The sequence below is a fragment of the Prosopis cineraria genome, unplaced genomic scaffold (genome assembly GCF_029017545.1).
Source record: "Prosopis cineraria cultivar Desert tree isolate PC_DT_omini unplaced genomic scaffold, ASM2901754v1 PC4, whole genome shotgun sequence".
In the NCBI taxonomy this organism is placed as follows: Eukaryota; Viridiplantae; Streptophyta; class Magnoliopsida; order Fabales; family Fabaceae; genus Prosopis; species Prosopis cineraria.
Genome location: NW_026555335.1, coordinates 18,180,458 through 18,193,214, shown reverse-complemented (window position 1 = coordinate 18,193,214; position 12,757 = coordinate 18,180,458). Strand labels below are relative to the sequence as shown.

The 12,757-nt window shown below is 35.2% G+C and overlaps 1 pseudogene; it reads right to left on the bottom strand.

Moving 5' to 3' along the window:
- Window positions 1–920: 920 nt before the first annotated feature.
- On the bottom strand, window positions 921–1,898 carry LOC129308892 (probable WRKY transcription factor 4; annotated as a pseudogene).
- Between the last annotated feature and the right edge of the window lie 10,859 nt (window positions 1,899–12,757).

Here is a 12,757-nt window from a genome sequence, read left to right as displayed (position 1 = left end):
ATCAACCTATCAAGACCAATAGAAATAAATTTACCAGCTACATAGGGGTTGTGGCAAAAGGAAATGTGTCGATTACAATTAGGCATTGGAATGATGCTAGTCTAACTATGAAAAATTATATTTGAGAGCAAGGAGAGGTAAAATACTTTACTCACATCATTGTAGTTAATTGAAATTACTTGACTGAAAATATAATTAATTGGCTTGGTTTATAGTCAGTTTTTTGTAATTGATGCTAGTTGGATAAAATTTGTCATCCAACAAGCTGGAAAGGCAATGCAAACATTTTGGTATTTCATGGGAGTGAAATACATTAAAAAATCAAGAGGAAACATTAGTGTGTGCTGAGGTCCTTGATTTAATAAGGCCATTAGTTTCATAAGAACAATGGGATGAATTTGTTGCTCAACATTTCGAGGGACAATTTTAAGTAAGAACAATGAGATGAATTAATTTTTTTATTATTGTCAATATGTTTAATTTTATTGATATGATTTTATGTGTTTTACACAGGAGTTGAGCCACAAAAAGAAAGAGTTGCATGAGAACGATCTATTCCCTTACAAGAAGGGGCACATAAGATATGCAGGACTTGAGCAACAACTGATATGTTAATATTTATACTATATAATTTTAGCTTGTTTCATGGATATATGTACCATACTGACATTCAAATTTATTTAAATTTATAGATCGAGCATGAGGGTTCAAAGGCAAGCTCAGTTTCACATCACAGACTCTTCATAGAAGGTCGAACCAATAAAGAAGGAAACATTGTTGATAAACGTGTTTAGGAGCTTGCCAACAAGTATGTAAGTACATTAACTTAATATTTTTTATACTCAATCAACTGATTTAACTTTCTTACTATATATTGCATAAGCCGAGATCAAAAAAGTGGCACACTTAATGATGATGTCTCAGGCAAGGCATTGGGTAATCCCGAAAAATTCAGAGCTCCATGAAGAAGGATAACAACATTGTAAAACTTGCCTCCTTTTTGGGTTTGGCTCGCCAACATCTCCATCTTCTTCTGTAATATTTGCATCAAGTGCTTCCTCACTCTCACTTGATCCAGGTAACTGTCTGGGAGCCTCTTGATTGGAGATCTGGTCACTCACAGGCATTGAATGGTCAGGCATGCTTTCACATAAAACTTTTGAATTTCCAACCCAACCCTGTGTATTTGACTCTGACATAACTTGAATGCTTTTATTTTCATTTGATTGCCAATTATCTTTGGCAACACATCTATTTGGCTAAGGCATTTCATGGTTGTTCTGGCCTTTGCATATAATTTCAGTGATATTGTCATCGGTGGCACGCTCAACCTTTTTCTTTACAGGGCAATTCAGATGTGTACACTTGTGGTGGCTCTAGAGAAACTCACTCCCCTTAACCTGCTTTTGCCCACACTTACGCCAGTTATAGCCATCATCTACTGGTTTATCAACACCCATAGATGAAGGTTGATTTTTGCTATCAGAGTGAGAAATTTTAGATATTTCCAGTTGGGTACCTTTAGGTTCCAAAACTAATGGTGCCACTTGCCGCTCTGATCCTTCACTTGCAGTATAGAATGGCTGCACTGCCAATGGCTCCGCAGGTGCTGTTACAATAGAAGGTTGAAAATTAGCTTGCATATGCATTTGTGATTGTGCTAGGACAGCTTGAGCAGTAACCTGTGCTAGAGCCTGTTGGTGGCAAATCCTAAAAGGGCTCTGTATATATTGAAATGGGGAGACAATAAGAGGCTCATACATATATATCCTTTAAAAATATTTCCTCAAATACTATAAATTTGGATATCAATTTCATACAAACCAAGTTCTAATTTTTTTTACCATAAAAGTACTGAACACCGTTTCAATCAAACTGAGTTTTGTATTTTTAATGTTTTTTTAAAAAAAGTTGGTGCAACTGTAGTGACACAACCTAATTATTATTATAATATTATATTTCCAATTATTTAATTGTAATATATCAAATTTGTCATTATAATTATATAAATTATAAAAGGACTGGAAACTATAAAGATTGGACTACATTAAGGATCATCTTTGAGTCCTTATCTGTTTAACTTGATCTTAAATGTTTTGACGGAATATATTCAAGGGGAATTCCCAAATGTATGCCCTTCGCGGATGATATAGTTCTTATAGCAGAAACAAAAGAAAAGGTTAATTGTAAACTTGAGTTATCGAGGAGGACATTGGAGTCGAAAGGTTTCTGTTTGAATAGGAGTAAGATGGAATATTTATATTGTAAATTTGGTAAGAGACTAGTCGACAGTAATTTGAAAGTGAAATTAAGAGATCAAATTGTACCTCAAGTAGAAAAGTTTAGATATTTGGGAGCCATTATTCAAAATGATGGCGAAATTAATGGGAATATTTCACATAGGATTTAAGTTGAGTGGTTTAATTGGAGAAAAGCTAAAGAAGTTATTTGCTACCGTAAGATGCCTAATAAGCTTAAAGAAAAGTTTTATCGTACTGCTATCAGACCGACTATGTTATATGGTAGTGAATGTCGGGCTCTAACGGGATAGCAAGAGCATAAAGTTGGAGTAGCAGAGATGAGAATGCTGTGATGGATGTGCGGACATACGTGTAAAGATAAAATTCAAAATGAGCACGTACGTGAAAAAATGAAGGTAGCAACTATTGAGGAGAAAATGATAAAAAATTGTTTGAGATGGTTTAGGCATGTACAAAAAAGATCACGGGAGGCACCAGTGAGAAGAGTGGAACATATAACTTTGAGTCCTGTTAAGAAAGGTAGAGGAAGGCCTAAGAGAACACTCTTGAAAGTTGTTACATATAATCTCTTAATTAATAATATTCCTAAAAGATTAATAAATGATAGAGCACAATGGCGTCTTACAATCTATATAGCCAACCTCACCTAGTGAGATAAAGGCTTGCTGCTATTATTGTTATATAAAAGGACTGAAAAGACCATATCTTCTTTATAATGTGTTTAAATTAATGAGAATTTGGATTTAATTAAATATTTTATTTGGATACACAAAAATTAAAGTTCCAAATCCAAATTTATCAATTTCTTATTTAATATATTTCTTTTATAATTTTAAATTTCCTTTATATCATAATTAATTAAAATTTTAGTTACTTTAAACATCTCGTTCTCGTATTTTTATTATTGATGTCTTTATGACTTTCATATATCTTCTTATCCCTCATTTTCATCTCTTATCAATTGAAAAATAGAAGTAAACTCATTACTTTTAATTTTTCATTTTTGTTGCAGGCATCAACTTATCTCTCATTTTCCTTTGAAAGTTTTTGAGCTATTTATATAAAGAATTTTAAATACATAAATTTTAAATATGAGATTTAAAATGCAATATTTTAAATATAAAATTCATATCCAAATTTGCATAGATAATGATTCCATACAACAAGAGTTTAGATTAGTCTAAGAAAGAGATGGTAACACTTTCAAATTTTTTAGGATATCAGGCGATAAAATAATAAAAAGGGAGAGGGATAATTATCCTCGCAAAAGAGGAAGAGAGGGAAGGAAAAGAGAAGTGACAAACCATGTTATACTTGTCACATTAACTTTTTCTTTTAAAAAAAATTTTTGAAGTACATAATCCGATATGATTGAAACCGAGTTCTATACTTCATATTAAAAAAAAATTGAAACTTAGTTTGTCTCAAACCGGGATCTAAATTTATAATACATGGGAAAATATTTTTTAAAGAATAACGTATGGGTAAATTTTTTTTTTGAAACATAACTTTAATTCCTACATTTTACTCGTATTTCACTATTGATCACAACACTTTTTTTTTTAATAATTTAAGTCTTTACACTTTTATTTTTTTGATATTCTAGATTCCTCCACTTTATTCATAAAGAGACCTAAAACATTAAAAAAATAAAAATGTATGAACTTAAAACACCAAAAAAAATATAAAAATCAATAACAAAACACGAGCAAAAATTTAAAGTTATGTTCTTCCTTCTTCTTCTTCTTTTTTTTTTAATGTTTGGGTAGTATCGCAGTCAATTTCATTGTCAAAATAAAGACTTTCATATCAGATGCACGTACACAGCGCAAAAAGAACACATCTGTACCGGAAAAAAATAAATAAGCATATGATCTAAACTGCAATGAATTCAGTTCCACAAACCCACAATTTTTCTGATCCAAATCCATCGAAAATGGAACGAACAGCCAAGCAACTCAAATTTGCTTCCACTGCATTAGTTCGCTCTTTTATGACATAAAACTGCTGGTATAATCCATAGACGAGTCCCAGACAATCCACACATCAACAACTAAATTATATATCCCTGTCTTTGGAAAGAAAAACAATGAACACCCTGACCTTATGTCAAATAAAGCTAAAAATATCTGGTAGTGAATATATGCATTCATCATTGTAAATAACATCTCAGAAGGGCAACAAGAACTTATGTACAATCAAATGATCTTCCAATAGAAGTGCTTAAACAAAGTAAATGTGAGAAGTAGCAATCAAGATTTAAGATCAAGGCTCTTCAATGTTAAGGTTGCTAACTGGTACAAGACTTTCCACATAATTTACGATATCACCAAAACCAACTATGCTGATAGCAAGCTTCTTAAATTCATTAGTAGTGATATTCAAAGATATTAAAGTTCTTCATCATTCTCCGCTCCAGCTTCTTCTGTTTCATCCCACTCCACCATGTGTCCAGGCATTACAATATCTTTGCAGAAGACAATTTCATTCCTCCAAATGTTTTGTGGATATAACAAGCATGGATAGAGATAGGGGCTCCCCTTATATTTTTTAGTCCAACTCCATCTACCCCCAGATGCACAAGTATCCTCCTCTATCACCCACAAATAAAAGAAAGAAGATCCAAAGGCAGAGTAAGAAAGAACAGCCAGTCTGTTCTCATATATAATAGAATTAGAAACTGAAATAGGGTCTAAAGCAGGCATTGGTGTAAATGTAAACACTTCCATTGCTATATCAAATGAGACTATGAAATGCACTCATGATGATTCAGTTTATGCCCAGCCCAAAATATGGCTCCATTAGCAGTGACTGCCTCAGAATAAATATTTACATCCTCTATAGCCCCAAACTCTACATCTTTCCATAACCCTGTGACTAATGAATACACTTTGACTCCACTCTCTGTGTCATCCCAACACAGATCCCCATTCCCATTCTCATGATAGATCATAGAACCATAAATCGTAACTATCTGGTAAAGCCATTGCTGGAACCGACGATCCTAACATGCGACATAGTCTTAACACTCGACAAGGAATCGATCAATGGTGCGTTCTGAACTTCACGGAGTCTAAGGTCGCAATCGATCAAACATAAAGCAATTGTCATTTCTGAGACGGGCTCGTTGGAGGAGGAGAAGAGGTCGGTGAATAGAGTGATGGAGGTGATCTGCGATGAACGATGGATCCTTCAAGAGATTTTTCCAGTTTTTGCACACACATCAGAATCGGATTAGGGATTTCACGGGAAGTCGTTTGAGAATGTTAACGATGACATCATGAGGAAGAAAAGAAACGTTGTTGCGTTCCCGCCCTTCCATTACCGTCGCTTCACAGTGCTCGACGTCAGTCAACTACTCCAGAGAGGCCGGCATCTCCGGCGAACGAAAGAGATTTGTTCGCTTCAGCTTCTGGTTCTCGCCTCTGGGGAGTTTCGGGTACAACTGGCTTGTATTCGATTTTGGGTGGGACTAATTTTCTTTTTTTTTTTCTTGGAAAAAAAAAAACCCAAATTTTTAGTTATTCTGATTTATTTTGTCATGTTGCTGATAGATGACGGTTTTTTTTATCAGAACTAATAATGAAAAATATTTTTAAAATGTACATGAATGATAATAAATGATCTTAAATTTAACTGTAAATCATTTATATTTTTTAATTTTAAAAGTTTTTTATTTTATTATCATTTCATTTTTTTGTTTATTTTTCTGTTAGTGAGCTCATTTTTTAATTTTTTTTAATATTTTTATTATAAAATATATAAGTGGATCCATCAATTATTTTTTTAATATATTTTCTTCTTCTCTTCCCTCTCTCCAGTGAAATCCCCTCCACCTATGAGTCATCTTCTTCATTGTTTTCTCATTTGACAATTGAGGAGTGAGAGGATTCCATTGTTTCTTGTAGATACACTACTACAGAAAGATGTATAATTGACGCCCTATAATTGACGTTTATTTAAAAAAAAACAACAAATAAAAAAGGCGGAGAATACTTGACGGTTTCTACGAAAAAAGCGTCAAATATTTAAGTAAATACTTGACGGTTATTTAAAGATAACCGTCAAGTATATATATTTGACGTTTTTTATAAATAACCGTCATATAAAGCAAAAATTTACACATCGGTCTTCAATAAACAAACGTCAAATTAATAGTAGAAAAAAAATTAAATTTTTTCACATACTTGACGCTTGTTTTGAAATAACCGTCAAGTTTGTCTGCCATATACTTGACGGTTGTTTTAAAACAAGCATCAAATATGTAATACTTGACGGTTATTATGAAATAACCGTCAAGTATTGTCATTTAAATTCCCTTCAGATTTCTTTTTTGCTCTCCATTTCTGCAAATCCTTCGTCTTCAGAAACAAACCCAGAGCCACCGAAACCCATTTTTCGTCACTCTAACTGCCAAAAAACACGTTTTCGGTCTCGATTCTTGAGGGCTTTTTGATTCTCGGCCTCCATAAGTCTCGTGGGCACTCGTTCGTTGGGATTCTCGGTCTCTATCACTCTGCATCAGACTCTCGTCTCTGTTTTTCTGCACAGTCGGTGTTCCCTCTTCTTGTTGAGGTAGGTTCTTGCTTTCCCAATCATTAATCTTCATTTTGAATGTATGGGTTGTTGATTTTCATTTTCATACATAATAAATAATTTTTGTGTTATTTATTTTGATCTGCATTGTTGTTCTTCTCAGTGAGTGTTTGAAGTTTTGAGTTTTTGGGTACTTAATTATTGAATTAAGGGATCATCCAATTTTTTTGTTGATATGAGGAGATTCATTAAGGATATGAAAATAGTATACCACCTAATTACCTTGTTTTTAATATTTTTGATATTTTAAATTGATATTTATATAGTATTTGATGTGGTTTAATATGATTTTAATTAAAATTGAGTTTCTTATTAATGTTGTTATTATTGTTGTTGGATCATATATAGTCTCATTATGGATAACTTAATTTTTTTAAAGGCATAAAGACCTGGTAATACTCATTTTAAGCCGTTATATATACTATCAATTTTTTTTAAATTATTCTTGAATATAACTTTATGTGTTTGTTGTTGTGGATGTTGTTGTTGTTGTCATTTAGATTAATAGGAAGAGGGGATAAAGCCTGAGAAACTCTCTTTTTTAAGTTGTTATGCTGTCGAAATTATTTCAATGGCTAGCATTAAAATATAATTATTAGTTTTAAACAAGATTAAAGAGGGAATGTGCAAACATGTGGTTAGTGACTTATTGACTAATTGATCTTTGTATCTAATTCTCCCACTATCTAGGAGTAGTCAAAGTCACTAATCATATTTTCCTCTTAATCTTTTTAGGAATTATGGATAAGGAATGGATGTCTGTCAATCGTCTATCCAAGGAATATTGGGATGGGGTGGCAAATTTTGTTAAGCTTGCAGTTAAGCATGCGGAGGATCCTACTAGGATTGTTTGCCTATGTTTAAAGTGTGGTCTTGTGAAGCGGGTTAGTCCAGATACTTGTGAAGAACATCTCGTGATTAATGGGATGGATCAAAGTTACAAGTGTTGGATAATGCATGGAGAGACAAGAGATGATATTGGTTGCAGCCAGAAGCATAGTGAAAGCTGTGCATCATCTCCTGATGATTTTGACACATGCACACTTGAGGAAGATTGTCTTGAACAGATGGCCAAAGCAGTTGAAGAGGACCTCGAGGATTATCCGAAATGTTTGAGAAGTTGAAAAGTGATGCGGAGACACTGTTGTATGCTGGTTGTAGTGCATCAAAGTTGTCAGCAGTGTTAAAATTGTACAACATGAAGGCAAAACATAGATGGAGTGATGCAAGCTTTACTGAGTTGCTTGGGTATTTGAAAGTAGAATTACTTCCTAAGGAAAATGAGCTTCCTTGTCGAACATATGACGCAAAACAAGTATTGCGATCAATTGGCATGAGTTATGAAAAGATACACTCGTGCCCTAATGATTGCCTTTTATTTCGGAATGAATATGCGTCGTTAACCGAGTGTCCGAAGTGTAATGCCTCACGCTACAAGCAGAACGGATCAAGTCCCGTGAAGGCACTATGGTATTTTCCAATCGTGCCTAGATTTAGACGCATGTATAGCAGTGCAGAAATTGCGAAAAACTTAACATGGCATGCGGATGAAAGGATAAAAGATGGCATGCTTCGTCATCCTGCTGATTCTCCACAATGGAGAAAGATTGATCATGAGTACCTTGAATTTGGGGAAGAGAGTAGGAATCTACGCCTTGCATTGTCTACTGATGGGATGAATCCTCATGGGATTCAAAGTAGTAGCCACAGCACTTGGCCAGTCATTTTAGTGATTTATAACCTTCCTCCATGGCTTTGCATGAAGCGCAAGTATATGATGTTGTCCATGCTAATTGCGGGACCCAAGCAACCTGGGAATGACATAGACATATATTTGGCTCCTCTAATTGATGACTTGAAGATCATGTGGGAGTCAGGTATAAGGTATATGATGGGTATAGAGAAGAAAGATTTAATTTAAGAGCTATGCTCTTCGGTACAATCAATGACTTTCCTGCTTATGGCAATCTGTTAGGGTATAGCATTAAAGGGCAACTTGGATGCCCTATTTGTGAAGAGGGAACACATTCTATAAGGCTTCAACATGGGATGAAGAATGTTTACCTCGGCCACCGTAGGTTTTTACACCAAGAACATCATTATCGACGGTTGAGAAAAGTGTTCAATGGAAATCCAGAAGAAGGTAAGACACCTTTGCCGTTAACTAGTGATGAGTTGTTTGAGAAGATTAAGGATTTGGATATTGAATTTGGCAAACCATTTGCAAGGCACCTTGGGACAACCGGATGAAAGAAGAGATCTATTTTCTTTGAACTCCTTTATTAGACCACCTTGGATGTTCGGCATTTTCTTGATGTCATGCATATTGAAAAAAATGTCTGTGAGAGTCTTATTGGGACTTTACTCCAAGTGTCAGGAAAAACAAAAGATGGCATAAAAGCAAGGTTGGACATGGTCTCTTTAGGAATAAGAGAAGAATTAGCACCCCAAGATAAGGGGAACCGTACCTTTCTCCCTCCGGCAGCTTATACGCTATCTAAGAAAGAGAAAACTACATTTTGTGAGTTCCTTAATGTAGTTAAAGTTCCTGAGGGTTACTCTTCAAATATAAAAAATATTGTATCAATGAAAGATTTGAAGTTGAAGGGCTTAAAGTCTCACGATTGCCATGTTTTAATGGAGGATTTCATTCCAGTTGCTATACGTGCAATTTTACCCCTTAAAGTACGAGGGACGATCACTAAGTTATGTTTGTTTTTTAAGTCCATTTGCATTAACCCACATAAGTTGCCAAGGTTGCAAGCTCGAATTGTATTAACACTGTGTGAGCTTGAGATGTATTTTCCACCGGCATTCTTTGATATTATGATCCACCTAACTGTTCACTTGGTTAGGGAGGTTCAAATGTGCGGGCCTGCTTATTTAAGATGGATGTATCCTATTGAGCGCTATATGAAGATTTTGAAAGGCTATGTGAAAAATCGAAGTCGACCGAAGGGTTGTATTGTTGAACGGTATATTTGTGAAGAGGCTGTTGACTTTTGTACTGAGTACCTGAGTCATATTAGCTATGTTGGGCTTCCAAAGTCTCGACATATGGGTAGAATAAGTGGAGAAGGGATCATGGGAAACAAAGTCATTACTATGTCAAGTATACAGTTGGAGCAAGCCCACTTATATGTGTTGCACAACACTGAAGAGGTTGAAGAGTATGTAGACAAGCATATGGCTGAACTTAGGAGGGACAATCTCAATAAATCAAAATTTGGTATGCTAGGGAACACAACAAAACTTTTACAAGATGGTTTAAGGAGCACATTCTTTAAAAGTTAAATTTGATTCCAATTCAGTTTCTAACAAATTGAGATGGTTAGCTAACGGTCCAAGCAGACAGGCCATTTCTTACACTGCTTACCTTGTCAACGGATACACATTTTATACAAGGGAGCAAGATGATAGGAGCACAATGCAAAATAGTGGTGTAACTCTTGTAGCTCATTCCATGCATATTTCCAACACTAAGGATAAAAATTCTATCTATGCAAACATGTCATACTTTAGTGTAATTGAGCATATATGGGATTTAGATTACATATCCTTTCGAGTTCCAGTCTTTGGGTGTAAGTGGATTGATCAAAAAAATGGCTTGAAATTTGATTACCAATTTGGCTTTGTACAAGTCAATTTAAACAAGGAAGGGTATAAGGATGAGCCTTTTATTTTAGCGCAACAAGCCAAACAAGTGTTTTATGTCCTTGACCCTGCTAATAAGGGGTGGTCTATTCTTATGTTACATGAAAAAATAAATGAAAATGTAGCAATTGAAGATGACCCATTCGAAGGGACATCAAATCAAAGTAACGACACTGTTGATGAAGCTCTATACATGAGAAATGATCACAATGAAGGCATTTGGATTTCAAAGAGGGGTAAATTATTTTAGCATAAGAAGAAAATATTTCAAGGAGGGGGAAGTAAAAAACCCAAGTCAAGGAAACGAAAAAGAGCAACTTGAACATGTAACCTTTGAATTAATTATGCCATTTTTGTTTCATGTTTGAATTAATATAGTCGATTATATTTGAATTAATCATGGTTGATTAATTTTTTGAATTAATCATGGTTGATTAATTTTGAAATTTTATTGTGTTACAGGTAAATGGCTTTAGATTCTGAGTCCACTAAAATCCCTCCATCAGATCCCACTACAACTTGTACTGATGCTCCGTTGTCACAAAAAAAATTGGAACAGGAATATTACAATATCCAGTGAGGCTAACAATAATGGAAGAAGTCACAAAAACAAGAGCAGCAGGGAAAAAAATATCAGTGCAGTGGAACAAGAAAGGCAAGCCATCAAATCTGCAAAGTTTATAAGTTATATTGGGGTTGTGACAAAGACAACTGTACCTATCACGCAGAAATCTTGGCGCAAAGTTGATCAAGCCACGAAGGACATTGTTTGGGAGACTGTATCTGTAAGTTGCATTTGACTAAGTTATATTCTATTATAATATTATAAATTGATGCACCTAACATATTTATTTTATTTTACAGTCAGGATTTGAAATAGACGAGAGCAAGAAGGATTTTGTCCTTCAAAAGGCTGGGAGGGCATTACGGTCTTTCAGACATTTTATTACACAAAAATATTTGAAAGACCCTGATGCTGAATTTGTAGCCCAAGTTCCTCCCCTATTACAGCCTTTAGTAAAGCAAGAAGATTGGGATGCTTTTGTTGTCTCTCGGCGCGAGAAGGAATTTAAGGTATTTATGTTTCTAAAATTTAAATTTTAGTGCCTTTTATTGAATATATCTATGTGTACTAATAGGATATTTTTGTTATTGATTAAAGGAACTGAGCGCCCAAAATAAGAAGAGGGTGGCCAAGAATGAATACCCTTACAGAGCAGGGAGGTTAGGGTATGCAGGCGTGGAGCAAAAAGAAGTTGAGGCCGAGGGATCAGATGTTACTATATCCCGCCAAAGACTCTGGGCATTGGCACGAACAAATAAAGATGGAGTGATTGACAACCCTTGTGTGAAAGAGGTTGCTGAAAAAATTGTAAGTGTTATTCTTATCTATCAATTAATAAATGATTATTAAAAGGCATACTAATTAGCTCTACTTTTCACAAGATTCCCTCTCTCAAGAAGTATCACAGGGCAAGCTTCCTGAGCATGAGGATATCTTAGCTAGAGCGTTGGGGACCCCTGACCACCCTGGTCGTGTTAGGGGTGTTGGCTTCGGTGTCACAAAGAAGCAATACTTTGGCAAGATTAAGAAGCGAACATCGGCTTCTTCATCTGAGGTCCAAGAGTTGAGAGAAGAGCAAGCTGTTATGAAGCAACAGCTAAAAGCCCAAGCAAAGTTAATTGACATGCTATTGAAGGGCCAGATCCCTGGGAGGCTTTTGGGTGACGTTAGCCCCAGCGAAAAAGATAGCTGCACAGTCCCTTCAGACAAAATACCCGAGGTAATGCATTTTCTCTTTTAAATTTGCTCAACTAATTTTTTATCTAAACAACTAACATTCTTCATTTATTTAAGGCGAGAATGACTGCAACTGTTTAGCAGACAATCCATCACGCAAAGTAGTTGCAACGGGACGCGTGTATAATATTGCCGGGGACACAATCCATAACCTTCCCCTCCCGCCCGATTGCATTAGGGTTTCCTTGCTTGTTGCAATCGACCCCAAGTATCCATTACCTTATCCTACCGATGAGATGCAGACGGTAGGAGATGCATTGGGGAGCTTCGTTGCATGGCCCAGCCACCTTGTTATGGTTGGTACACCAAAGCCGACAAAGGACCCAAAGCCGCCAAAGGACCCCTTGCCACCAAAGAAAAAGGTATATATGATTTATATAATTATTTAAAATCTTTAATATATATATATATATATATATGTCTAACTTTTTCATTGTATAGCCAA